The sequence below is a fragment of the Hordeum vulgare genome, chromosome 5H, assembly GCF_904849725.1.
Source record: "Hordeum vulgare subsp. vulgare chromosome 5H, MorexV3_pseudomolecules_assembly, whole genome shotgun sequence".
Taxonomy (NCBI): Eukaryota; Viridiplantae; Streptophyta; class Magnoliopsida; order Poales; family Poaceae; genus Hordeum; species Hordeum vulgare.
Window position 1 is genome coordinate 174,543,103 of NC_058522.1, and position 6,000 is coordinate 174,549,102.

Sequence of the window (6,000 nt, forward strand, 5' to 3'; positions counted from 1 at the left end):
GTTCCATACACGCATCCTAACTTCACCAACAACAAAAATGAGGGCAACTAGGCAACAGGGCATCAACAGCAAGTGCAGTTACCACCAGTTGATATGGGTACCATGGAAGAATGGCCAGATGGGCAGAAGCAAAGGCTATATTCTCCTTTAGACAGTAGAAGGCATGTTCTTACAATGAAGCATGCTAAGTTGAACATCTCTGAATTTGATGGACAGGACCCTGAGGCTTGGATTCAGAATTTGGACCAGTATTTTGTTGCTGCCAGAACTCCAATTGAACGTAAAACTGAACTGGCAATACCTTATTTAAAAGGACATGTTGTTCAATGGTGGAGAGGAACGGGGTATGCACCTAGTAATGTGCACTGGCATAAATTATGTTCTTATTTGTCTGAAAGATTTGCTATTGACTCATCATGTGATATAGTGAGTTCATGCAATTCATCAAACTTCTACTCTGTCAGCATATGTGGAACAATTTGAGTAGTTAATGAATGTCATGAGAAGGGAAAACCCTGGTATTCCAGATAGCTACTATGTGACTAGTTTTTTGTCTGGACTTAACACTTACATCAAGAGCCATCTGGAATGTTTTAAGCCTAAGGATATGCAAACTGTTATATGGTATGCTAGAAGAATGGAGAAAGCACAACCACCAGTGCATGTGGTGCAGACCAAGGCTTATGTGCCACGACCTAAGAGGCAAGTAACTTTTTAACAGCCAAAAGTAGATGGGAGTCCTGTAGCACAGAACGAAAATGTGGTGATACAACAAGCAAAGCAAAACCAAGTCTGCTATAAGTGTAGGGAACCTTGGGTCCCATGCCATAGACAAGTTTGTAAGATGAGTCAAAGAGCACATATTCAAGCTTTGCAAGCACAAGAAGGGGAAGTACATGAGACTATCTATGTGACTGATTTTGCTGATCCTGATTTGGAAAACATGGGCCAACTTCCAACTGATGCAATTCTTCAAGTATCTATGCATGCAGCTACGGGAATTGGAGCAATCAGAGACACATTTGTTCTGACAGTTAAGGTGGGCAACACGTCTGCAACAACATTAGTGTATAGTGGCAATACCTCTACTTTTGTTTCACCAGAAATGGCAACCAAACTACAAGTAAAACCTAAGCCTACCCCTAAAGTTAAGGAGGTTGTAGCAAGTGGAGAGATAATGTGGAGTGAATTTATGGTACAAGATTGCCTATATGAAATACAAGGTCACCAGTTTACTCACAGCTTCAGAATTCTGCAACTAAAAGGTTATGACATGATATTGGGAGTTGACTGGTTAAAGAAATACAACCCAGTACACATGGATTTCATCAAAATGGAGATGAAGGTGTCTGCCTTGAATGGCCGGTTAATCACATTTCATGATGAAACAGTGCCAAAGGCACAGCCTGAAGAAGCTAAAGATGGTGCTGATACATTGATGGAGCAAGCAATGTGTGGGTTTGTCCTATTTACTGCATGTGTTGTTGAAATGGGAAGTACAGCTAAGGAACTACCTGCAGAGCTACAAACTTTACTGTAAAAGTATGAGCAGCTTTTCCAAGAACCAACTGAGTTACCTCCTAGTAGACCATGTGATCACAGGGGTCCATTAGTGGAAGGAGCAAAAGTAGTGAATCGGCCTTACAAAATGCCCCGCCACCAAAAGGAAATATTGGAGAAGATAATCAAAGAATTATTAAAGTCTGGAGTGATCAGGCCTAGGACCAACCCTTTTTCCTCTCTTGTGTTGCTAGTCAAAAAGAAAGATGGGTCTTGGAGATTGTGCACTGATTACAGGAAATTGAACTCTATTACCATCAAGAACAAATACCCAATTCCAATCATTGAGGATTTGTTGGATCAACTGAAAGGAGCTAATTTTTTTCTCCAAAATAGACCTCAAAAATGCCTATCACCATATCAGAATGGCTGAAGAGGATATCTACAAAACAACCTTTGTCACTCATATGGGCTTGTTTGAGTATCTGGTCATGTCTTTTGGTCTGACAAATGACCCTCCTAGCTTTCAAGCCTTAATGATTTTTCTGTTTGGATTGCTGAAATTTGTAGTAACATTCTTTGATGATATCCTGGTTTTCAGCAATTCTTTGGAAGAACATAAGGAACATCTGACTCAGGTGTTTGATATTCTGCAAGAGAACAAGTTATATGCAAGGTTGGAAAAGTGTTCTTTTGGTCAAACAGAAGTGGAGTATTTGGGCCACATTATTAACCAAGAAGGTGTGGCTACTGATCCATCTAAGATCAAGGCAATCAAGGATTGGCCAGTTCCTACCAACATTACTGAATTGAGGAGTTTCTTGGGTCTGAGTGGTTACTACAGAAGATTCATTCAAGGTTATGGATTGATATCCAGGCCCATGTTTGACTGCTTAAAGAAAGATGCTTTCCATTGGGCCAATGATCGGGACAGGGCATTTGCTGAAATCAAGGACAAGCTCACTTACTCTCCAGTATTAACCTTGCCTGATTTCTCCAAAGCATTTATTTTAGAGGTTGATGCTTGTGGATATGGTTTGGGAGCTGTATTGATGCAAGAAGGAAGACCTATTTCTTATTTCAGTAAAACAATTGGGCCTAGAGCTGCTGCCCTATCCACCTATGATAAAGAAGCTATGGCAATCATTGAGGCTGTAAAGAAATGGAAGCATTATTTCCTGGCAACTGCTCTAGTTATTAGAACAGATCAAGAAAGCCTGAAATACATACAAGAGCAGAAACTTACTAAGGGAATTCAAAGCAGTTGATGCACTATCCAGAGTAAAGCATCTAACTTCCATGCTTGTTGCTAGAAGCACTACTCCCACCTGGGTAGTAGAAGTGGTTAAAAGTTATAGTCAAGATGAAAGAATTAAAGAGTTGATTGCTCAGTGCACTGTGACCAAGGATAACAATACTTCCTACTCCTATAGGAATGGTATTCCTAGGTTCAAGAACAAGGTGGTAGTGGGAAAGGCAACTGCTCTAAGACAAGACCTACTGAAAACCTTTCATAGCTCTGAATTAGGGGGTCATTCTGGAGAGAGAGCTACTTATCAAAGGGTGAAGTTGGTGTTTCATTGGCCAGGAATAAAACAAGATGTCACTGCATTTGTCAAGGCTTGCCCATTCTGCCAAATTAATAAGGTTGAACATTGTCCTTATCCAGGCCTGCTGGAACCACTTCCTGTACCTGATCTTGCTTGGGCCCATGTTAGCATGGATTTTGTGGAGAGTTTTCCTCTGTCTGAGAACAAGGATATAATCTTGGTGGTTGTGGACAGATTTACTAAGTATGCACTTCATTGCTATGAAACATCCTATCATAGTGGAATCTGTGGCAAAGGCCTTTTCTGAAACAATCTTCAAGTTGCATGGTATGCCAGTAGTAATTGTCACTGATAGGGACAGAATCTTCTCTAGCAATTTATGGCAACAACTATTTAAATCTCTGAGGATTAAGCTGCATATGAGTACTAGTTATCATCCTCTATCTGATGGGTAAACTGAAAGGGTGAATCGATGCTTGGAGAATTACCTGAGATGTATGTGCTTTCATGTAACGACTAAAATGCGGTCCTTTCCGATTTGGGGATCGAGGCCCCGAATTGGAAAGAAGTGCATCTAAGCGTTTCGCAAACATGGTAACATAACACATACATAAATAATAGAGGAATGACAACAAGGGGTTCAATTTCCATCTCATAAATATATCAGAGTTACATCACGCATCCAAACAAGGTAGTTCCGCTACGGACTACAAAACATGAGAAATGACTATGCTACCCCGCATGCTGGCCCATGATCACGACCACGCCTCAATCTTCTAGATAGTTCACGTACAGGCGGTCGTTCTCCTCATCGTACTGCCACGCCAGTTGTGTGCCGTCGGGATCACCTGTCTCGGGGGTACCTGAACCTGTTGGTGTTGTGAAGGAATTTGTGAGCCACGGGGACTCGACAATCTATGACCTCAGTGCCAGAACTAGTCAAGTTATTAGGTTGGATAGGTGGAGTATTTAGGTTGCAGCATCCTAAGTTTAATATGGTGGCTAACTTACGTAGAACTTGTATGAAGGTGGTCTATACTAGCGGTCGATAACAAATGACCACTAAGTGATCCTGAACACCTACCTACGTCAATCATAACCCCCACCATGTTCCCGATCGAAGAGAGATCTTCGAAGGGGACAATCACGGTTACGCACACTGTTGGCAACTTTATTAGCTTATGTTTAAGTTATCTATTACCGGATGTTAACAAATATTCCAAGTTGCCACATAACCACGGGCACGGCTTTCCGAAAGATTAAACCTTGCAGGGGTGCTCCAACTAGTCCATCACAAACGTACACAAGCCGCAAAGTCATCCTCTATCACGAGACTCGTGATCTCGTCGGATTCCTTAGAGGAAAACCTCAACTCCGGGGAGAACCAAAGCTTCACCGGGATTCCTATACGCAGGATATATCGTTAAGGTAGGACAAGACTAGCAGGACCTCCCGGTGTGTCGACGACCCTGATAAGAGCCGTGTATCTCAGTCTCGGGACAACACCGTCTATGCATTGTGGACAAGGACCAAACCTCAAGTTTCCTTGGGGTGGTCTTGCCGACTGCTAGGTGGGTGGACCAACACTCATGAGGAGCACTGGCCCGGGTTGTTGATTAAATTCCTCGGGGTAGCTATTCCCTATGCAGATTATTATTAAGTGTTTAGCAAATTAAAACCAATGTTGGGTCCTGCCGGACAAGTCTTAACACTACGTGATTTATCGAGGGGGTCCCCATAACAACCCCGAACGTGTTAGGAGTGATCAATATGGAATCAAACACCGGTAGCCGGTAACTATGGCGGCAATAAGGAACAAAGCACCCGAGAAAAGGCTAGGCCTTCCGTTATTTACCAAGTATATAGATGCATTATTCAAATAACAGAATTAAGATAATGATATCAAGCTCATGTTATCACATGAGACAAAGCTCCTGCATCTAGCAACGCTAACATGAGAAGCTGTGCAAAGCCTACTTAGCCATTCAAGTTTGCTAGGAAGGGATAAGTGTTTGGGTTTCATGGCAATTCAGGAGGCAATTATTTCAGTGGTAGGCAGCGAGCATATGATGGAATAAACGTAAACTAGCATAACAAGTCTATAGATGGGATCAGGGTCATATCATCTTGACTGTGATATCCTTAGCTTGGAACTGTTCTTGATCGTCCTGCACGTACTCTCCCGAATCCACGTACTCGTTCTCCGATCCCAGTGCTACCCAACATAATAATAACATCCAATGAACAACATCACCTCAAGATGCAACAAGCACATGATGCATGAGATGAATATGAGCATGCATCACTATTTCTATTACTAGCACAAGCATGAGAAGTAAATACATATTCCTGGACATAACTGCATCCTAAGCTATCTTGACATGCATGATAATGACATGATCAGATGCGTCTCGTGAAAACGATGCAAAAGCATATAAAGAACATTACAATCGGAGCTACGGATCAACGGGAAACAACGAAACAAGAAATGAAGCCCTACGTGTCAAATTCATCACCACACACTCCAATTGCTCAACTATGGTATTTCCAGGTAGCTAAGACATAAAACAAACCAACATGGATGGGGTGGAGCAAAGAAGAACACCACACCATCATCTAAGCACACACAAACATAAAAACACCAAAACTACACAATCTGCCATAAACTGCATCATAGCACTTTGTGAGTTACATGCAAAGCACCTACAGCCACCTAAACATGCCAAATAAGATATGTGGCTGTAGCTATCCAAGAGTACTACAAGCACAAGCAAAAATATCACACAAAGGAGTTAAACACAGAAAGTTACACAGCTGCAAACTTGCCCAAAAATATGAGATTCAGGGACTTAGTGAAAATTCCAGACTCTCACTTTCTGTCTATGCTCTAAAGCATTTTGACAGCAGTCAAAATAATATCTACATGACTCCAAATGGAATGAAAATTTAG